The 23,715-nt window shown below is 43.6% G+C and overlaps 1 long non-coding RNA gene across 1 annotated transcript in view; it reads right to left on the bottom strand.

Annotated features, from left to right (window-relative positions):
* Nucleotides 1-23,246, bottom strand: part of LOC138510904 (uncharacterized) — a 64,692-nt gene extending 41,446 nt beyond the window's left edge. The window contains exons 1-2 of the long non-coding RNA XR_011280455.1: nt 22,563-23,246; nt 4,587-4,714 (exon numbers count right to left, since the gene is read on the bottom strand). This is a non-coding gene — a long non-coding RNA (uncharacterized lncRNA). The remainder of the gene's footprint in view (nt 1-4,586; nt 4,715-22,562) is intronic.
* Nucleotides 23,247-23,715: the final 469 nt, after the last annotated feature.

Below are 23,715 nucleotides of genomic sequence, written 5' to 3'. Positions count from 1 at the left end.
TGGCGTTAGTGACCATTGCTTTTGTGTCTATTTCCCTATTATATAACATTTTCCTATGGGTGTGTTATTGCATAGTACGCTACCATGGTCGTGACATGCTGCAGTGGTTGTGGGCAGGGCCTAGAGTCTTGGATGCATGACCGTAGGCCGTAGGCTACACATGTAGTATTGATTATCGCTTCCATGGTTGAGGGGAGAGTGTACAGTGTTGGGTGCATGGCCAAGGGCCATGCACCCAACAACAAAGTTATAAGCACTGGAGTTATAAGCCAGCGCACATCAACACATTGCAATAATATCTATGCTCAAACAGCTAGGAGTGCAGTGTCTGGCCAGAATAAGTGAAGCATAGCACACCTATCAATACACCCGCAGGATATAGAGTTTTGTGGGCAGGATATAGAGTTTTGCTTCCATGGCTGCAGCCCGTAGCCCATACATCATACTCCTAAAACCCTAGGCACTGCCCAGAAACACCACTTCATATTACTGCAGTGCATACACTCATCCTATAGGTTAGCATGTCAGATGGTTCTGGGGAGGGTGTACAGTCTTGGCTGCATAGCCGAAGCACATGCACCCAGAAACAACCTTGTTAGCGGTGGAGGTATAAGCCATTGTACACCTATACATTCAAAAATATGTGGACATATATATTAACCTCTAGGTCGTGCCGTCACCCACTGCAGAACATTAGACAGGGACGTTAGTGACTGTGTTGCTTTGGTGGAGTGGCTGTTTCCATAGAAAGTACTGTTTTTGGCTGCCTTATAACTGTACTACCCTTGGACGAATCGTCGCCAAACTTTGAAAAAATATATATATATCGGACACTCTGTCTTTGGTTGTCATGTTTAGTGCAGGGGGGCGAGGTTCTCAAAACATCTTTTTTCCCCTTACACTGAACGGGGGAAAAAGGTTGTGTTCACGACCATGTGGCTCTTTCCCAGATTGTTTGCAGAACAGCGTGCAGTAAGGGAGCTTTCTTCGGTGGCCCCTATCTTTTACTAATGCTTTCGTGTGCGCGGATACCGCCAGAAACACCTCCAAAACAAGAGAGCATTAGACTTCTCATACTCAAGTAATAGTATTTCTGACCTTTGAGGGGGGCCAATGAGCTGTGGAAGCACAAAGTGAAAAAAGTGCAGTTTTCTTGTCTGCAAAATGATACGTTTAAATGGAAGTTCGTGCTCACTGCACCATGACCATCTACAGTGTGTAGATTAAAATGTGTTTTGGACTAATATTTCCCTCAGATTGGCCTCTTCAGTTTTGAAAACTAAGGCCATCATCTGCACTGTTTGCTTGAAACAGCGCTTCTGAAGCTGTATGGGAGTGGAGGTTCTCATAATTAGATTTCATTATGTTGCTTCAAAGCAAGAATGTATTTGCCTTCTAGGTGAATGCCAGACGAGTTGCTTTTTTGGTTTACCGCTCAGTGGGCCCGCTCGCTATTCACGGAATGAAAGGGTAAAAAAAACCAGCAATTGATAAGGTTATGTTTTAAAAAGTTTGTAAGGGACATGCATACCAGTCAACAAAGATTCTTCGCTGCTAACATTCGTGACTGATTTGCCGAAAAAGAATGGAGGCTGTAAATATTTTGTAAGTTTACTTTGGCCCACTGTACAGCGAACCGTGCTTTATTTTACATAACTGCACATCTAATTGTGCTTATATAATTTCCGTATTATTTTTCTGCCCTTGTACAATTTTCCTGTAATGTTGCAGAGTGCACAGGTTGCTCATTTGCAGGTTATGACTGCACTCAACCTTTTTTACTATTTATATTTCTAATTTGAAACGCTTACTTTGTCCACATAGCTTTGTGTATAACTTTGCACTTTTTTTGGTCTTCTTTGAAATGACGAGACATAATTTTTTTTTATTTGTCCACTCTTTTTTGTTTCATACCTAAATTATCGTCTTTCTGTGTACTTGCCATTTTGTTTTCCCTTACGGCGCATGCAAAATCTCGCCATTTCTAACCTCCACCTACCATATTACTAAAATGTCAACTTTGAGCACGTATTTTTGTGTAGCACTTTGCACATTTTCTATTTGATCTTTTAAAAAATGTTGGTACAGGTTGGTTACTGACACTTATTTTTGGTAACCTTTCCTGCCTAGGTATATTTTGCCATACTGTGCGTGCCATGGTTTTCAAATCCCGAGTGAGGACTTCTTCGGACGGCAAATACAACTGCTGGTGAGCAGTTGCCTGTCCATAACAATAATGTGGAATGACACTGTAAGCCCGCTTTGTCCGTTCGCTGAACTCGCTATTCGGAGCAACTTGACATCATTTATGGTGCTGTAGGCTCAACGTCATGACGACTTCTGGGAAATAACTGTGGAAACAAAGCGACTGCTTCAACGAAGACCCCAAAATGTTTGTTTGAGCAAAAAAAAACGGTCTCCTCATCTTCAACATTTGCAATGCCTCCCTAACCAGCATTGTAATCATTGCATTGATTATGCGATTATTCCGATGGTCTCTGCAAGTTTGTTATTAAATAAATCTACGTTGTAACCTGTAAAATGGTCATGTGTTCTTTACCATTCCACTGTTTTATTTGCAAATGTAACTTATTACCTTGTACGTCGCTGAATGTTTATTTACAGGTTCTGCGTCACGCCACGTACTTGAGCTTTTTGCAACCTACAATGGAAAGGGAAGAGGGGCTATGTATGCAATAACCGCCTTCCCTTTCTATGGTGGCCATCTTGAAAGAGGATTTTCTTTTGTGATCCTTACTGCCAAAGTCGCCTCTGATTACAAGTACATGTACTTTTTAGTAGCACACGTTACTGCATTCGTAATTTAGACTATTGCTGGCAAAGATTATTGCACCTATGTACTTTACAGAGAAATAAGGCGTACGTGGAGTGTATTCAAGTTTTATTTTTTTTTCAATTATACTGTGAAAGGTCGTTATTAACCCATTATTAACTTTGTTTACGGGTGGCTTTATTTTTTGCCACGGCAGGCAATAAGGTAATATGCGACCAGCATTGAGGAAAAAGACATCAAACGGTAATATGAGTGACTGTATGTGTGGCAACACATTTTTTCCATCTGTTATGTGCAAGGTAGCAACACAGTTTCTTATGCTTTTGCATTACACCACTGCTGCTGTTTCTTAGAGAGGAAGGCTGCATTTAGCTGATGTCTTTTTCAGATAAGTACAACTTTCCCTACCAATATATCATGTGTATTGTATTCACAATCGCTGCATACCAATACGTGTTGACGTTGTGTAAGGCAAATGTTGAAGGTGGACGTTCCAACATGAATATGGAGTAGGAGAGGAACAAGGTTTAGACAGTGGATCGGAAGTTGATTTCTGGGATTAAGGGCTTGATTTTCCACAGGAGAGGAAGTTGGTACCATGCCGTTTTGTGTTTTCCTTGCTATGGGCTGTTTGAATGTGAGGTGCTTGTCGATGTTGAACCCAAGGGACTTAGCACAGGGGACCAGCTTTGGTGTGAATCCCTCAAGGTTCATAGCAGAGTGCCAGGTCTGGATGTCAGGATGTTCAGTGTTGTTGGCCAGCAATAAAAATTCAGTCTTGAAATGGTTGAGCTTCAGGTAAGTACTGGACATCCAGAACTGGATCAATGTGAGGCTAGCCTTTAGCCTGTGGGTGATTTTGATGGAGGATCTCCTGAGGTAGATCTGCTTATTGATTAATGTTGATGTTGTGTGGAGAGAGGTGGGTTGTGAGTGGTTCCATGTAAAGATTGAAGATCATAGGGGACAGAATGGATCCTTGTGGGACTCCACAAGTGATGGGTAGAGTTGGCATCCATTTGTATGAACTGTTGGCATGTTGCAAGGTATGATTTGAACCAGCAGAGGACTATCTAGCTGATCCCCATGCAGCGATGTAGATTGTCAGTAAGTGTCTGGTGATCTACTGTGTCAAATGCTGTTGGGAGGTCAAGGAGAACTAGGAGGCAACGATGGCCATCATCGAGGATGTTAAAGGATTTTTTAATCCCTTTGATGGTAGCCATTTCTGTGCTACATCTTAGTATAAAGCTAGCTTGGACTGAAGAAGGTTATTTGCTTCGATGTGTTGGAGTTGTTTGGCTACTGCTTTTTCAAGGACCATACCTAGAAAAGGAAGATTGGTAATGGGACGGCAGTACTCGTATCTCTATATCTGAGGCCAGGTGGGGGTTTCCATGTGGGTTCTTCCACTGATGAGTTAAAAACATTCAAGTAGTCTTCATCACTCATCCAATTAGGTTTTAAAACAATTAAAGTTCAACACTTTCAAATAGTCTTCATTACTCATCCAATTAGGTAGCGTATCACAGGGAGATAGTACTATCTCCACTGGACACTTGGCTGGCCGTGGTTTAAATCCCAACCAAAGATCAACTCCACATTCCCATGATCCATTGAGTTTTCAAGTTCCCCCTGCTAGTGCACTATCCATCCTTTCTTATACTATGGCCAAGCCTTGACATCTAATATGCTTTGCACAATAGAGTCCGGTTCTCCTAAAATTACGTTAAAATAAGCCAATACAGAAAGTCAAATCAGGCAGACAATAGCAGCTACACTGTGGGCTTACCATCCATTTGCGTTGGCTTACATGCACCCATGTTAAACTTGGAGCTAGAGCAGTCTTTCTTTGGTGGACCTTTATCCAGACAATGTCGCTGTGTTGGAAGGCTGTTTCCATGGCAGACCAGCTTGAACCTGATTGTGAATGGAATGACAGAGGACATTACTGTCTTAACAAATTCCAACAATCGATCATCCCATAATTGCAAATCATCTGGAACACTTTTTCCTGGTGGTGATACAGGTAATCCCATAGGTCTTCCATGGAGGATTTCATACGGACTCAACCCAGTTTTCCTGGAGGGTGTGCTTCTCATAATGAACAGAATTAGCGAGCAGGACTGTGCCCACTTCAGTCCTATTTCTTGGCATAGTTTGGCCAATTTATTTTTCAATACTCCATTTCGTCTCTCAATTGCCCTGGCTGATTGGCGGCGGTGAAGACAATGTAAATTATGCTGGACCTTCAAATTGGACAACAGTGTTATGATAATGTTATTAACAAAATGAGTTCCCTGATCACTGTTAATACCTTTTCCCTTTGGTATGGCCTGAAAGCGCTGTAGGTGAATGCCCTTGGGGGACTGAAGTCTGAGGTATGGGAGATTTGTTAGGGGAGTGTAGAATGAGTGTGTGCATTATCGCCAATACGAAGGTAGGTAGGGGTGGCCAAGTCCCTGCTAGTGACTCATGTCGTGCTGGCTTGTGGATGGGTGCAGTGAGTTTGTCGGGACAGTATGCGAGTGCAGGAGACTGATTCTGTGTCCATTTATACCACATTTGTGTTGTGGGACATAGGTGCATTCTAATGGTAGAGGTGTTGTGCGATGTGTCATCAAGTAAATTATGATAGCAGAGGCGTACGGTGGGTGGCTGTGCCTGCGATTAGCTTCCATCGGCGAGGAGTGCGATACGTACCCATGTGTCCTGGCTGGTTTCTTGTTTTGTTAACGTGGCACGTATTCTGTCCTACGGTCTGCTGGAATTTATACTGCTGTGTTGCTCAGTATGTTCTTTGGAGTGTCTGCCTATCTGAAAGGGGGTTAAAGTAACCCGAAGGACGGGATGAGCTCATAAGGATGTGGGAGTGGGGGTTCAGGTCTTGAGGGCCTTCTTGCAGGCAATGTCATCCTCTAAGCGATGGATTTTGGGAAATTGTGTTCCAGATTGTGGAAGCTTGGACAGAGAAGCAGAATCCCCTTATTCTGGTCTTACAGGGAGGGATGACATCGAGGAGTGTCGTGCCTGATAGCAGGTTTCTATTGGGTTTGTAAGTGGTGAGCTTGTGTTGTAGGTATTCTGTGCTTTTCTTGTGCAGAGTGGGTGATGCACATGGCTTTGAAAGCGGACCGTCGCCCGACGGGAGGGCGGTTATGATGTATTCTCTGGGGCCAACGGCTAGGAGGAGCCTAGCAGTGTTTTGGACTCTTTGGAGCTTTCCTAGTTGGGATGCAGGGGCACTCAGAAGAAGGGAGTTAGCGTAGTCTAGGAGGGAGAGAAAGATATTTATGATTTCTGTGACTCTGTGAGGGCAGGGTAGGAAGGGGAAGATATGTCGAAGAATGCAAAGTGTAGATAGCATGATTTAGAGACAGGGTTGATGTGGTGTGAATGTGCCAGATCAGCATCCATGGTACATCCCAGGTTCTTTACTGAGTTGGATGTGGCTAGAGGAGGGCCTAGGGAGGATGGGCATGTGTTGGGTTGGGCCACATGAAGAGTTAAAGATAGATCTTGCGATGCTGCCTGTGCAGGTTAAGGGAAGGATGTCTTTAAAAAGAGCTGGAGGGCATGGGTCTCCCAGGGATCCCGACGGGTGGCTGCAGGCAAGTAGCTTCTGGAGTTCAGGTGGCAGCGTGGGAGAGAAGGAGGAGAAGAAAGGGAGGGCTGAGGGTGTTTCTATGAGGTCGGGCCTGGGTGCAAGCGAACAGGGCTGTATCGCTGCTAGTTTGGTGCCGATGGTGCGGTTTCTTTCCACTACTGTATTATTAAAGTGGTACGAGAGGGCCTCACAGATTGCTTGGGCGTGGGGAGGGGTGGAGGAAGTGCAGGGAATGGCCTTGAACTCTGAGATGATCTTGTCTAGTTCCTTGCTGGTGTTCTGGGCATTAGAGATCCTATTCCAGTCGATGGATTTGTTGGCCTTCCTTGTAGGATTTTATCTTACAGGAAAATAGAGCTCTATTCTGGAGTGATGGCTTGACCCACCATCTGCTTTCCAGGGAGTGGTTTTGTGTTTTGAGGGATTTGAGAGATAGGATGTACCATCTGGGGTAATGGCTTTGTCTGTGGAAGGAGGATCTGAAGGGGGTGAGTGGTCTGAAGGCATTGGTGAGCCATTGGTTGAAATGGCTGGTGGAGCTCAGACCTCAATGGAGAGGGAGAGAGGGTAGAGGGACAAGCACGGAGTGAGCCAAGTTTGGAGCTACTATGACCTTTTCCCACAGAGCAAAGCGGGAGGGCAGTCCATGGATAGTTATTCGAGGAGCAGGATTTGCTGTCAAATGCGTGAAAAAGATAGCTGCGTAGTCCACCCAGATTAGTGGATGGGGGTTGGGGAATGGAAATCGGATTGGAGGTGCTGAAGATTGCGTCTAGGGTAAGTAATGCGGTGTGTGTGGCATCAGATACCAGATGAGTCATGTGGAGGGCATCCAGTAGTAGTCGTGTCATGAGGTTATGTGGAACATCAACCCATATGTTGAGATCTCATAGCATGGTGAGGGAGGGGTGGGCAACCAGGATGACCACTAGTAAGCCACTGTGGGTGTCAGTGAAGTTTCTCTTGTAGCCGGAGGGTCTGTATATGAGTAAGAGTCTGTGAGTAAAAAAGGGGTTAATGAGAAGGTTCACACGAGAGAGATCTGCAGTCTCCATTGCAGGCCTGTTCCTCAAAGAATGAGATGGTGACGTGTGATTTGCGGAAGATAGCATTCCCACCTGCCCTGATGGTTCTGTTGCGCATGATGAGAGTGTAGCCTGTGGGAAAGGCCTCATTTGCAATGGTCGGAAGTCGTCAGAGTACCAGGTTTCTGTGATGAAAAGGATCTCAGTGCATTCAGTGAATATTAAGTTGTATATGTTGTGGCGTTTTTTGGAAACAGATCTGGCTTTGATTAGGGTACATGTGAGTCTGCTACTAGGAAAGCTATTTGCGAGGAGGGGAGTAGAGAAAGGCATGCTCTGGGGTGAATCGGGACAGGGGTCGAGGTCCCGTGGTGGGTCTGGTTGGAGGGGTTAGTTTGAATCAGAGGATGGTTAGGGTGGACAGTGAGGGGAGGAGTGGGGTAGTTGATAGGAACAGTGGGGTTGTTAATGAAGGAGAGGTGTCTCTGTGGTGCGACGATGGGGAGGATGCTGGGAGCATTCTTTGTGTGTGAGGGAAGAGTGCTTGCAGGGTGTCGTTCCTTAGGGAATGGTCAGTGTGGAGGTGGTAGAAGGGGTGTGTGTGTGAGAGGGAATAGCTGAGGTGTGAAATGCAGAGGTGTTTCTCACCTGAGGAGTGGAATCAGTGATGGGAGTGGGGACTGAATAAGTGAAGGGTGGCAATTGGGGCTGTTGAGAGGGGATGAAATAGAGAGGAGGTGGACAGGTGGGGGCTGTGAGGTCAGAGATGGAATCGGGTTGCTGATTTCTATAGAAGTACAGGGAGGGTTGAATGGAGTCGGTTGCTGGAGAGTTGTAAGATAGGTTGGAGAGTGATTTCACTGTGTTGGGTGAGGTAGGGGAGGTGGTAAGGGTGTAAGTAAGAAGTGAATACATGGATCTGAGTGGGAGATAGGGTGAAGTGTGCAGAGATTAAAGGTTCCGGGTGGTGCAGTGTCTGTGTTTTAAAGGATTTTAAAGGATTTTGAGGTGCCAGTGGTGTTTGTGAGTGTGTGTGTGAGGGTCAGCAGGGAGCCTGAGGGAGAGTTAATTGCCAGGGTAGCCTGAACACCATTTACAGATACAAAGGCATTGAATGAGTGGGGGTGGAGGGCAGGGTGGGAGTGAGGGTGAAGGAAGGGGGCTGGGAAGGGTGCCGTCTGGCTGGGTTGGTTTGGATGGAGGTCTGTGTAGGGGGGTGAAGCAGGAGAAGTCAGGGGATCCAGGTGGGAGGTGGTAAATTCCCCCCGGGGGTAATCATGTGGAGGGATGTGAGAGGGTGGGGAAGGAGGCTGGGGGAGGAGCTAGATTTCTGGGATGCCATAGTGCCTCTCTAATCTGATGATGGAGGATCCTCTGCCTCGGCTCTGGAGGATAGATTTGCAATTATGGACCTACCACACTAGCTCAGTGGGAAAGTTGCAAGGGTAATGGCAATAAATACTGCTATATTCAAAGAACAGGAGGCTATTTAGATCCCAGGCTACAGCGCTATCTCTGGAGGAGGCATGGTTGTGACATAAGCCAGTGGATGGAATAACAATGCAGGAAAACATTAGCTCCCTGGCCCATAGCACTATCCCAGTGGGATGGCTGCTGCGTAGAGGCACTAGGTATAGTTAATTTAAACTGCAGGAGACTTAAAATTCCCAGGCCTATAGTACTATATCAGGGGACGTTGAGGGGTATGGCCCTAAACCAATGGCTAGATTCAGGGCCTATCCAGATTCCGAGCAGGTGTAGGGATCCCACAATAGCTGGAATCAAACTAGTAAGCAGTTTCAAAAGCGCAGTCAAAACCACAGTATGATTCAAACAGTGGCAAGGGTTCAAAGGCACAGGTACATTCACAGTGCAGCTATGTACAAAGCAGTGGCTAGATTTAAAGGTGCAACTAGATTCAATATAGTGGCTACGATCAAAAACACAGCTAGATTCAAATTGCAGCTAGATTCAAAACAGTGGCTAGATTCATAAACCCAGCTGGATTCAAACAGTGGTTGGTGTCAAAGCGCAGTCAGATTCAAGATGCAGCTAAGTACAAAACCGTGGCTAGATTCAAAGGCGCAACTATATACGAAACAGTGGCTAGAGTCAAAAGCCTGTTAGATTCAAAGTGCACCTAGGTAGAAAGCAGTGGCTATATTCAAAAGTACATCTAGATTCAAAACAATGGATAGAGTCAAACACACAGCTAGATTAAAAATGCAGCTTGGTTCATGAGTGCCACTAAATTCAAAACAGATCTTGGCACAAATCCCTGAATCAAAATGTTTGCGACCGTCACTGCATCTGCCTTTCTACAAAAAAGTACCTGTACCCATCCTGATAAAACATTCATTATTACTAGGAGGTAATGCTACTGATTACATTTTGGCAGTTGGATAAAATCAATTTGTAGCCCTTCAAACAGGCCATACGTTGGAGGGTTTGCCCTGGGTCTGATCGGCACCCTCTTCCCCAAGTTATTATGTAAATATATTACACATGTTTGACAGTATTTTTCAAACATAGTTGTAAACTTTGGTGCAAACCAGGATTGTTCCAATACTATTGTCCTTTCATCTCTCCCATATATGCCTGCCCGTGATACACCCTGATTAGGTGTGACACTAGTATTTCTGGAGCCACTAACTGACCCTATTCATCTCTCCACAGGGAGTACTCATGCAACCAACACCCCTTTCTCATCCATTTGTCTTTTTCATCTGCAGGAGCATTCTCTTGCATGTGCGCAATGTCCTTCAATATTTTATGCAGTGTCCCTTCCTGTATGGCTTGCACCGCAACTAATAGGATCATCCAATGTCTGGTGGGCAGCACATTTGATGATAGCAATCGCTCGAACGACATAATGGTTTCTAACAATGCTAACATACACTGACTGTTTTTACAGGGTTTACCAGTTGAGGTCATGAATCCTTCCAGAGTGACCAAAGTCATGGGCCACACCAAAGGCAAATCTGAGTCTGGTTGAATATTAACAGATTGCTGAGCCACTGTTTGACACGCTCTTATAAGGGCCACTTATTCAGCTATCTGTGCTGGTGTTACTTGCAGCAATTCCCTGCTCTCCACTACTTCTCCAGGTGCACATATTGTATAAACTGAGACAACTTGGCCATTATGATTTCTGAAACATGACCAGTCACCAAAATACTCAAGATCTTGGTCTGGCAGTGGAATGTCAGAGATGTCTGCACGAGGCATTACCAGGCAATTTGTCATCAATACAAAATAGTGTGGGGTGGAATCATGTGGCTCCCACTCCTCATGGAGTTGGTAAAAATGATGCTGGGTTTAAGACCGAACATCGAGTCAAATTGATAATAGAAGAATTTATTAAAACCATCTCATGACTTGTGCTGTATTTTGGGTTTTCAATAATCTTGACGGTACCTCGTATGGGACAGCCACCTCAAAGTGACCCAGATATAATATTTTCCCTTTGTTTCACTACCAGAGCCCCTGCAGCTACTGATCGGAGACGAGGCAGCATTCCTGTCGCAACTGGATCCAATGAATGACTATAGGGTGCTTCAGGTCTGTGAGGAATCCTGTGTGTCTGGGTATGGACAGCTAAAACAAATCATTTTCTTTCACAGCACTACAAGATAAATCACTTTTTCTAATTCGGGAAACCTAATGCTGCAGCCTCAGCTAATAACTGGTTTATTGTTGTCAACGCCTCTTCCTCCTCATCGCAATGGTTCAACAGTATTTAATCAGGTGTAATCTTGTAGTGGCTTAGCTATCTCAGTGAATTCTGAGAACCATTGCCGCCAGTAACCCATGGCCAAGAGAAAAGGTCCATTTGCACCCTCAGGGTGCATAACTGTAACTTTTTTCACTACCTTAAGCCCTTTCTCTGTCAATGTTGTTAGCAGAACCTTGGTATCTTCTTTACAAGCCTTGTATGAGATAGAGGCAATTGACAAATCATCGACATTTTGTATGAGCACATATTTTCCTGGTAATTTTGTATCATGTAAATCTTTAACTATTGTGAAAAGAGGGCTGACAAATCTGTGTATCATTGGGGAAAATGGGTCAATGTGTAATGCACACCCCTATGTGAAAATGTGAATAGATATTGGCTATCCTTGTGTATGGGGACCAAGAAGAAAGCTGAACATAAATCGACCACCATGAAATGTGTTACTTCTGGTGAAATACACAATAATATGATCAATGGATTTGGTACCATGGGAAAGGAAGGTATCACCGTATCATTAATAGCATGTAGGTCCTGTACAAAATGATATGCCTCCTTCCTGGGCTTCTTCACAAGAAAAATTGGAGTATTGCATATACTGCCAGTTGAAACAATGATTCCCTCACTCAAAAATGATTCAATCACTGGGGTGATTCCTTCCTCTGCTTTTGTTTTTAAAGGTTACTGGGGGGTACGGGGCAATCTTTTAATAGGATCTACCATTTATCTTTATTGTTTCCGCATGGTGTATATATTTATTTATTGTTTTCTTGTTAGTCGCTTATACATAAGAAAATGTTCAAAGCACCCACAGGGCAGGGAGGGAGATGGGGTGGGAAAAAAACATGAAAAAGAGCAGAGGGGGAAAAAGGTAGAAGGGCAAACCTTCTACGCCTTGTGAGTATTCAGAACATGCAAGTGCAGCAAGGAGGAGGGAAGATGGGAGAACGTGCTGGGGAGTCCGAGCTCATGGGTGAGCCACAGATGAAGTACTAGGGAGGTTGAGTGCTACGCAGACTGGGTCCGCTGGAGGAGTATGTGCGAACCTCCAGGGTGGAGGGTGTGCAGATGCAAGTGCCATGGATAGACTGGAGCTGGGCAGAATTGGTGTGGGAGGTCAGGGCCCGAGGATGCATAAGGGCCCAGGACACCAATTGCAGCAACTGTGGGATTAGCATAGGAGAGGAGAAGGGAAGGAGGAGGAAAAGAGGAAAGTTAAGGAGCTTCCGGAATTTGAGGAGATCCTACTCAAGGTGCAGAGGAAGGGAGAGGCTATTCCATAGGAGGGAACCCGCTGACGAAAGTGAAAAAAACCCTACTCTCTGTTTAGCAAAACGCTTTACACACAGAGAGTTGGTGCCAGAGAAACCTACTGGTCTAGATTGAGAGTATTTAGTGAGATAAAGTTGAACATAGTGTAGTCCCCGGGCCCAGACAGCCTTGTGGATGATGCAGAGGGATTTGAATTTAATCCGTGCAGCAACCTGGAGTCAGTGAAGACTTTTTAGTGCAGGAGAGATGCAGTCCCTGGGTTTGAGGCCAAAGATAAGTCTTGCTGCCCTATTCTGGATTAGCTGGAGGGGTCGCAGAGTGGAAGATGGTAGATTCAGGAGGAGGCTATTGCAGTAATCAAGTCTAGAGAGAACTAGGGCTTGGGTCACATTGAGCCTCTCGTGGAAAGTGGTACACAAACACCCTGGTATTGAAACAAATTAATTTCTGTATGTCCTCCGACCATTGCTACTCTATCTCTGTTACTTTTCCTTCTATGTTTTCCCTTAGTGAAGCCATCATCGTCACCGAATTATCGGTGGGTGCACTTAGAAGCACTCCATCTGGAGTGCAGTAAATGGTGCATCTCATCTTACACAACAGATCTCTTCCCAACGAATTCATGGGAGAAGTGGGGCTTAACAAAAATGCATGTCGATTGGTGATGCGGCCTATTGTAACAGAGAGGGGTTCAGTCACCTGGTTTATGACAGTAGTATTTGATATTCCTACCACTCTTACCATCTCCTCTGATGTAGGGACTTGTGAAAAATTATGAATTTGTAAAGCGGATCGGTTTGGCCCGTATATGACAGACATGGTACTGGCATCACCTGAACCTGGCACTGCACATACAGACCCTCCTGGTCAATTGGAATCATTGATACTTCCAGAGTCCCTTCCCCTTCTGATTGTCAATTTCCAGTCAAATCTCCTCCATGCACTTGTTGGTCTCCTGGGATGAATAGATTAGAATTTGGTTTTGGAAACTGGGGCATCTGGCCCATGGGTGAGGTCTGTCTCTGGACCTGTACTCCCTGTGGTGGCATTTATGCATTGTTTGGACGTCAGCCTTCTAGTGGGTGTGGCGTACTGTGCAGTCTGAATGGGCACTGACATTTTCAATGGCACTCCTGTTTATAATAGTACAAATCAATGGATTTGATGCCATAGCTTTTGGATCCTCGTGATTATTCAGATGTCCCAGCACCTGCTGAACCTGACCTCCCCATGCCTATTGTTCAAAATGTGCCCTCTATCTCGATTGGTGTTGCTGTGCCCTATAAACCCCTGCTGATTCTGCTACATCTGCTGACGCATCTAACCTCCCCCTCTTCCTCTGCCTCTCGGTCGACCCCCCCCCTTTGGGCCTGATTCCCCTTAACGTTTCCTGCAATGGCTGTTGTTCCTGCACCTATTATGTCATAGGTTTGCTATCAAATGACTCCTTTCTTTGATCTTGGCAAGCAAGGCAATGATTCACCACCAGCTCCACTAAAGGCTTGACATGCCATCCTATGCGTATTTTCTTTAGCTGCATTTGTACCTTCGGGAGTAACCTGGCATCAAATTAGTTTGCTATAGCTTGCTTCGCTGTATCTTCTGGGTTTGTAATACCTGAGTGCTGAGTGAACATCTCCTTCTGTTTATCTAATTAGTCTGCAGATCATTCGCCCTTATTTTGTTTACAATTCAATATTTTTGCCCAATCAGTTTTTCTAGGCCATACTTACGCGACCATCGTCACTATCCTGTCCCTTGCCTACATCAGAGTGTCCCCTGTGCCTGTATCGATAGCTGGCCAAGCCACCCATTCTGTTAATTGTTGTCTTACCTCTGCTGCCATCATGAGTCTCATAAGTTGATTCATGTCTTCCCATGATGGGTTATATCACTACATTATTGTCTGTAGTTCCTCCACAAATGGTTGTGGTTCTTCCCACATATTAGGAATGCTTGTGGTCTTTCAGGGTCACAGGGACTGTCAGCAGTACATGTGGATTTCCCCCATCTCCATGTGCAGGTGGTACTTGTCTAAGTGGAACTTCAAATATATGTGATTCCCTTCCATATACCGTTTCTCTCCTCGTTACTGAGGAATTGTACACTGATGGAGGTCCCATGAGTGATGGCATTCCACTGGTTCCCGTCCACTTGGACCAACTATTTCTGGTGCTGTGGGTACTAACAGGGAGTTCTCTTCACAATTGGCCTCCCCTCCAGATTTCGTCTGTTCAGGTATGCGAAAATATCTAGTATATCTTTTCTTTAATTTTTTTAATTTATTTGTATATGGTTTTAGAAAAACCTTTACAAAATTGTAAGAGAAAGAATAAACAATACAAAAGATACAATTCTACATCATTATACTTTTAACATTCTATCTAAAATACAACTAAAACTAAAACATCATAAAAAAGGAAATCAATAATTCTAAAAGTATACAGATTTCAATAAATTTCATATGAAAAGAGAAAAGGTAAACTTCCCATAACAGTTCAAAGCATATTTAACATTCCATCTAGAATACAGCTAATAGGAAGGTAAAAAGAAAAACAAAATTTCAGCAAATTTCATATGGAGCTAAGCATTTGTCTTAACTAATTAAGAGTGTATCTAGACAAGATCACAGTCCATCTTTAGAAATCTTACGACTGCTAATTGCAAAGGTATTTTTTGTCATATAACATGCGTTTCCATAGCAGGTCAAGATCCACATTATTTGGATCCGAAATAAAGCGGCCAAAATAAAGTGGTCTAACTAAGGCTAAAGCTGGATACTCAATCAACAGATGTCGCAAGGTTTCTTTGACCCCCGTCTCCTTGCAGTGTCTACATAAAATTATAAGGACCAAAGATTTGGCACGTGTTGCGATGAATTCTCCTGTTAACAACACATTAAATTGAAATCGCATGAATGATTTTCTCCAACATCTATTTGGAAAGCAGATTAGATATGGTTCTGATGAGCCCATACATTTGTAATAGGAAACCATATGACAATATAGACTATGTTTAGTCAATTTATGAATTGTGTTGGCCCCGTCTCTATTCTGAAGCAATTGTTTTACTCTTTTTGGGTTATTCAATAATGTACTCACAGATGCTCCCGCAATGCTCAATAATTTCTTGCATATTTCCATTAAATTCTTAAGTAGTGCAGACTTTGAGATATCTAGATTCATATGGTAAGCCAAGTCATTATACACAGTATTTCCATTTTGTCTTATGAGATTTCAATATAACAAGAGACATTTCACTCTACAATGCTTTGTAATGATTGCAAGTCAAATTCATGTCGCAGAGCTACTAAATGGATGCATTTTGGGAGGCAGAATGTCATTTCTCTTAGAATGCTGGCTTCAGGGTGGAGGGTGTGCAGATGCAAGTGCCATGGATCTGAATTGCCTATTATGAACAAGATTTCAAGGCCATACAACATTTTTGGAATCGTTTTTTGTATATAGCATCAAAGAAAAGGAATGCAAGAAAATGTGCCCAACTTACAATCCACTACTCGCATTTGGATAGTAAATAATTTAGCTTTTATGAGGTGATGATTTCTAGTCTGGAAACCATTTGGGCTGTCAATTACCAAAAAAACAAGATATATCATAGAATGCCTAGTTCCCAGTTTAGTCTTAGCCAAGAACCATTTTTCCTGTGGCTGCTTTTTCTTTCAGCTAAAACGCAATACAGGGGATTTTTGCACGTTTACAATCAGGCCATGTATAGCCATATATTCTGCAAAGGCTGTTAGCAAACGCTGAAGCCCCAACGTCCTATCAAATAGCAAAAAATCATCCGCATAAGAGCACCAACTCATTTTTTTCCCTTGTAGCATAGGTTGGATAAAGGAAGCAGTCAGTAAGCAAGGGCCAATGTCAGACGTATAGAGATTATAGAGAGCGGGAGCAAAAATGCAGCCCTGTCTTAATCCATTAGACGTTTTGATTGGAAAAGAGGTGAGCCCTTCATTATTTAGGCGAATTTGAATTTTAGAGCCTTCATGAAGATGGATCAGTATGGCCAAAATCTTCTGCGGAATGCCTAGTAGATCTAATTTCCTCCATAATGTGGCTCGATCAACCAAATCAAACGCTAGGGATAAGTCCATACTCACTAAATAAATAGGGGTAGCCCCTCTTTTGCATCCCATTTCTTGGAGGAGACATATTAAAAGTCCACCCACGAGGGTCACCACCCCTTTCCTATAGCCAAATTGTGCTGACGAAATTATTGCATTATCAGATGACCACTCTTCAACCCGTTGAAGAAGAAGGCTAGCAAAGATTTTAGAGCCTGCATCTAATAATGCGATTGGTCGATAATTTAGCGTTGAAGATCTATCGCCCTTCTTGGAAATTGGAATAATAAAAGACATATTCCACGAATGCAGAATAATCTTAGTTTGGCTTATGTCTGCAAAAAGAAGGGATACTGCTCTTGACCAGATGTCTGGGTCACCCTTCAATACTGCATTGGATAAACCGTTAAGACCGGCAGCCCTAGACGGACTGGCCAGGAGAATCCTATCCCGAATCTGAACAATTGAAAAATTCTAATTCCACTGGGAGGTTGATAAAGTGTTAGTGATTAGAAACGGGGGCGAGGGGGCTCTTATTGCATAGAGATCAGTAAAGTGCCCAGACCAGACCTGTTCAGTGATTGGATTAAGGCCACAATGTAAATTAGAAGAGGAGTTCTTATTAATAAGGTGCCAGAATTGTCTCGCAGAATTGTCTTGCAAGGAGCGCAACATTTCTTTGTTATCCCCTTGAAACATTAAGCTTTGATGGCCTCTTAGCCAATTTTTGTGAAGTTGTTTCAAACATTTTGCCCCCTCTTTCATAGATATTTCAGAGATTGTTAATAATCTGAGTTTTCTTAAGGAGCGGCGAAGAAGGATTTTGCTAGCCCGAACAATGCTATCATATTTATGAGCGTGAGATTTCTTTCTCTAAATTTTGCCTATTTGCCTCGTTGAACTATCTATAAGAGTTTTGACATAAGGAATGAAATGGGCATGAGTAAATCTTACTTGTTTTTTTTCATAATCGATATGCCGTTGTCATTCCGAAACAGGGCACTGCATGCTTGGATGTTTCCAGGAAGCCATATAATACGATTATTGGCAGAATTCATATCAAGTTCGGTCCATTGAGCGGAACAACTCCTCTTGGAATAAGCAAAAGTAACTCAAGCATCTTGTGATTACTCAATATTGTTGAATTTGTGGTGAAAGATTCCACTAAATTAAGGATATAATCAGAAACAAAAATGTAATCAATTGCAGATGACCTGTTTCCCGATGACCAGGTTGTATAATTCTCTTTCAACCTCAAAATTGAATGTAATGATCTCAAGCCCCAAGATTTAAATAGCATATCCCACAGCATAGAATCACATTTTTTATATAGATACCCCAGACAATCTGAGTTTCTGTCCCCAGTGGATTGCCCAATCACATTCATCGGTACAACAGGGGCGACCTCTAAATCATCAGTCACAAGCTTCATATTAGTATTTAAATCACCCATGATGAGGATCTGAAGACCTATGCATTTGGAGAGGCAGTTCTTCATGATTATTTCCTGTTTTGTAATTAGATCATAGAGGTTAGAGCCCTGAGACCAATAAACATTCAAGATCAGGAAATGTGAAACATAAGGATTGCCATCTAACTTCACCAATACTCCCAAGACATGAGGCGGAACAGGAAAGATTTCAATAAGATGAAGGCCTGCGCCCAGCATAATGGCGATGAGAAGGCCTCCCGAGGGTCTACCTTTGAGGCCCTTGGTGGCTAATAGATGGCAACATTGAAAGCCATCAAGCTGCGCAGGGCTCGTCATCCAATTTTCCTAGATACACAGTACGTATTTGACTTTCAGCTTTTGACATATTTCAGGAGAAGATTATAAATTAGAGTTACCGCGGGAGTTCCAACAAAGTATGGATATTGTTTTTTCTGGGTTACAGTTGCTGTTTTAGTGATTAGAGCTGTGATATAGAGTCTAGAAGGCTCAAAGCCAACCACCTCCAACTCGTTTCCTGATCAGGGAGACTTTCTGTTTCCTTTGTTTGATGCTACACCTCTGAATGTAGGGATCGTGACAGTTTGTTTTGATTATTTCCATCTTGTTGTACCAATCCATCCCCAAAGATTAATATATCAAAACTCCTACTATTAAACTGATCCAATTCAGCAAGCACTTTTTGGTAGACCAACTTGGAATAGAAAACTATCCTCACATGATCGTAACACATTGGGTGGATAAAATCAATCCTCTTAATGTCGGCCAAGACCAGATTTGCCAAAGATGGAATATCATTAAGGAATTGCAGGGATCTTTCCCTATTCATTGCTGGCTGCATGCCACAATCAAATAGGGGATATAAAAGGATACTTGGAAGGTCAAGATGTCATGGTTTCCTCCATAAAGTATATCTTAATTCAGTCTCTAGGTAGTTTTTTGGGAACCTCGTGACTGCTTCCCCTAACATTTCTCTAGGGCGTGCTAGCATTGGATTCGGAAGTTTTGAAGAAGGAGTTGTTTGGACTTTATCCACTACTTTTGGGAGGTGTAGAGGACTGATATACAATGGAGTAATGCCATCTGCAGCTCCAGTCAGATTTGTATGTTTTTCCTCCTCTTCTAGGGAAGCCTCATTAGTGGATGCACAGGGCATCATGGCTTGATAAGTATCAATTTCAGCTACATCCCGTGGTGCACCCCTACCCTTCAATGCTACTTCCACAGCTGTGTGAATCAACAATTCCAGATGAGGGTCGCTCATTGCACGTTTATCCAGGTCACCTCGTGATGGGTTTCCCGGAGGATCTTTTTCTATAGTTAAATCAACTATCTTTGGGAGGCAATCAATTGGATTTGAATACAGATTCAAATTGAGGTCCTCTGGTATGATAGTATCTGATTGAGGCAAAATTACTGGGGCAGCGGGAAAGGTAGTCAATTTTTCCTGATTTATCGAGTTGGGCTTAGAAAATAGACCATAGATTTCCTTCTGGCCCAAGATTGGTGGCAAATTATCCTTAAGATGCACAATCTTCACCGGGGGACGCCCGCGACTTGCTTTGGTTTTGAAGCCACATTTGTTTCTTTCATAATTGTTTTGTGGCTCATTTCATCTGAAAGTGTATTGGTGGGAATAATATATTCTGCGCCATTGGTAGTTAATTTAGTGGAGGGACTCACAACCACTTCCGCTTCCGAGGATAGGGATTGCTCTTTTTCCTCTCTGATAACATTTCGCCAAGTATGTTTAGGGAATTTATTCCTCTGGTTATATATAGAGGAATTCAATTTTTTTTTATTTTTCTTATTTTTTGTGACCTTTTTTTGTGGGGGGTTTAAGGTTTTTACCAATAGGGATTTATATTTGTAGTTGTGGCTCTAGGGATACTGATCCATGTGAAAGATTATTAAAAGGTACAGATTGAATCAATTCAGTATCTAATTTCTTGTCTGTATTAATTTCCAAGGCAGTCAACTGGGTTGCCAACTTTATAGGAAGCAATTCCAATATGTCCAGGCCTCTTTTAGATTGTACTATTAAACGTTCCATGAGAATTCTCAGTTCCATAAAACAGGTGGAGGGAGCTTTTAGTTCCTGTAGGACTAATAGCAGGGTCCCTGCCATATCCGCTTTCTGAGATGAGTGTTGGGGTTCTATATAGCTGAAAGTCTCTTGAAGATGGTGAGATATTGCATGTAGTGCTGCATCAGCTGTAAAAAAATCTGGGGATCTGGGGGAGTATCAAAAAAGGATATTTCTGGCAAGGAGGAAATATTTTTTGGGATTGAGTTTTCAAAGAGACAAGAACTTGAAGCTTCCTCTTGGTGTACTTGCACATGACCTCCGAGTGATAACATCAAGGAGTGTGCCATTGCCTCAGAGTCCAGCAACAAAGAGTCACTTGGTTCTGGGGGAGACAGTGGAAGAGGCATATTCATTGCCATACGCAACATGTTTTTCACAGTAAATACAAGGGGTGTGGACAGTATGTCATCATACAGCTGCACCACCTGTATTTTTGAGCTCCTCGTTGCAGGACCCGTTGATATAGGTCGAGTATAGACGTATTCCGTGCTATTACATCTTCTCGACATGGCTAGCAGCCATTGGCCACACAAAGTGTCCCTCAAAGAGTTACTCTATGGATAATAACTGTGGGCAGGGAGCAAGCAGCAATACAAAGTGCAAATAGGACAGGCAAGCACACTGAAGTAGTAGCACAATAAAGCTATGGACTGTGAATTAAACCATGAAGAAATAAAGGTACGGTAAAAGTACAAATACCTATCTTGCCTTCCGCCCCTCTACTTTGCCCGCCAAGGCCGCCTGTTACGGAATGGGGGAAGCCCCAACCCCCGGCCCCAGGTCTAACAGGCATAACAGGCCGGCATATCTGGCTTGGGTGCGCGCGTGACGGCGCGAGTCCCGGATGTTATAAAGCTGGCTGGACGCGCAGAGGGGGCGTGTTCCTAAAAGGCAAGATAGAGGACCATTACAGAGCGAAGTTGGGGACCGTTACCAGGTCATTGTGGGGAGCCGGGGCCAGTCCAATGATTGCCAGCAAAATTACACACCCAATGTCCAGTAAATACAAAAATGTCAGCAAAGCTCCAACATTTGAGCAGAGATCCACAGACGTAACAGGCAGGCACTTCTGGCGGGCACTTCTGGCTCGGCGCACGTGTGAGGGTGCGAGTCCCAGATGCTATAATGCAAAGCTCTAACAGTTGAGCAGAGATCCGCAGGCGTAACAGGCAGGCACTTCTGGCGGGCACTTCCGGCTCTAGCATATCCTCCGGTGTCTTAATATCCGGATCCTCTGTCTTGTTCTCATCCATCAGTCCCTTCTTCTCTAATATCTAATATTCTCTAATACCCTCTACCCCTCAACATTTTTATTTGGCTTCTCAATTGATCATTACTCTATCTTAATCCCCTAACATTCCTGTCATCTCTTCTAGCTGTGGCCTCTTCCAGTCACAGAGCGAACGCTCCGCATTGTACTTCTGGTAATTACATACTTTCCTTTTCCAATACCCATCTTAGGGCTCTTAGTTTATCTATGTTAAACGTTCCATCAATTGGGAAAACAGGCTGGGTGTTTCGTCATGTCATATAATGTCAGGAGTCCAAAAAGTCACAAGTTGAACTGTTAAACTGTCTGAACATATAGTGGGCGGGCGACCCCTTTGGAGGTTTCCTCTGCCTCTTTCAACTGCTGTTTGCCCATTTTACTTTTCCTTTTTAAACCTGCTTTAACTCCTCACTTGCTCCGTTACCCAGGTACCCCTGCTTTACTTGTTGTTTGACTCCACTCCTTTGTGGTTCAGAGACGGAAAAGAGATCAGTAACCGAAGACACAGCGGAGTGGTATTGGTAGGGATAAGGGGTCTCAGCATGCATTTGTCCACCTGTTCCTATTTACTGATGGGCGTTTGCCCTTTTCCCAGACACATTACTTTAACCAATACCAGTGCGTTGTACCAAGCTTCGTTCCTAACCTTGATATTTTATTATGTTAATCTCTACACAAAAGATAGACAACATTAAAATAATCAGTTATTACACATGCAAATACTACTAACAATGTTCAATACCATGCCCAGAATCTCCATCCCATTTCAGCATATCCCCTAAACACATCCCATCCCACGTTGTCCATTCCCTGATCCCAAGCAGGACTCTGAATTCCCTGTGTGACTTTGTATGCACTCTCACCAGCCCTGACCTCCTGTGGAAGCCCCTTGTGGAGATGTGCAAGCAGGTCTCCTACAATTTCGTGTTGAGCGGTGTCCGGCGGTCTGCAGCATTGTGTGGCAGGTCCTAGTCTTGGGCCGCATCGAGGAACGTAAAATCAAAGGACTCAGGAGTTGTATTGGAACAGACAAAGCAAGACTATATTTATTGCCTGGTTGGAACCATCATAAACAGAGAGCATCCTATCAACCCATTGCCTAAACTAATAACCCAACCTGCCTACAGGTTGCCTTCCATTATATCCCCTTCATGGTCCTGGCCCCTTAAAATAAACATAACTTCCATTTGGATCATCCTGCCACTCCAGGTAAGTCAATGGGAAACATTGTATACCATTGTAGTCCTTGTTCAGTTCCTGTTCGTTCTCCCATTACCGCGTGCTTCTCAGCTTTCAGCTCAGTCACTCCATTCTGACGATATCTGTGTCATCTTCCTCACGTGAGGGGTCGGGGGCCGACGTCCTATGACGCACATCTGGATGAGAATAAGGGTTCATTGTCAAAACAGGTTTAGGCTAGTTCAATCCATGATGGGGGTACAGGTGGCCTTCACCCAGTGCCCCCCGGAGAGCTCCCAAAAGCACTGCCTCTGCAGTCCTTTTGCACTTGTCAGTTTTAGTAGAAGCTCTCTGTGCACATATTACCAACAGCCAATAGGCTGGGATGTTCCTATCCAATATCCATTTATAAAAAAAGAAAAATAACACACTATCAGGCACATACATAATTATAATACTGCAGGTTTGGAATACTGTTCCTGGATCATGGTTTATTTACCCATTATGTTCATAGTCATTCAATAGCCTTTATTCCAACATTTTCCACTACAAATCGGGTTCTTGCCTCCCTCTGGGGCCATCAGCGTTAACAGTGTAAAGCAGTTAACACCAATTGAACACACTCTTTTTTTTGCCACTACTATACATACATATTGAGTGGTGCAGACATGACCTTATTATCCCATGGATTGCACTGACAATGCGCGACCAAAACACCGGAGTGTGGGGCAGGCAATTCTTAATTACTCTGCAGATCTTACATGACTTTATAAGGACTGGTTAAACTTAGGCCCACCTTGTATTGGTAACTCAACAGGTTGAACGCATTTAGACTAATTGCTTTTTATAAGTCAACAATCTCATATTCCTGCTTTTTCTTATTATGTCTACAAATTAATACATATAATAACTGCATGTCAATTTTTCTCCCTCCAGAAGATGCAAGATACTGGTTTTCCCTGTATCCTCTGCCGTTAGACACAGTTTGATGCTTGCTGCATTACACCGGCTCCACACCATGCATCGATGTGTTCTGCCATTCTGCAATACTTGTTCTCCAGTAGACCCCCCCCTGCCTCATTCAACCTCCTTGCCTGAGATAATTTTGCGGGTCCTTGCTTAAGGTCACTGCCTACTTTGTGACAGAAACACCTTGCAGTGAGCTTGCGCCACTTAGCATGCAACCATGCTGCCATCCCCCGGCATTGC

The sequence above is a fragment of the Ambystoma mexicanum genome, chromosome 6p, assembly GCF_040938575.1.
Source record: "Ambystoma mexicanum isolate Mex_15411 chromosome 6p, UKY_AmexF1_1, whole genome shotgun sequence".
In the NCBI taxonomy this organism is placed as follows: Eukaryota; Metazoa; Chordata; class Amphibia; order Caudata; family Ambystomatidae; genus Ambystoma; species Ambystoma mexicanum.
This window is presented reverse-complemented; position numbering and strand designations above follow the sequence as displayed.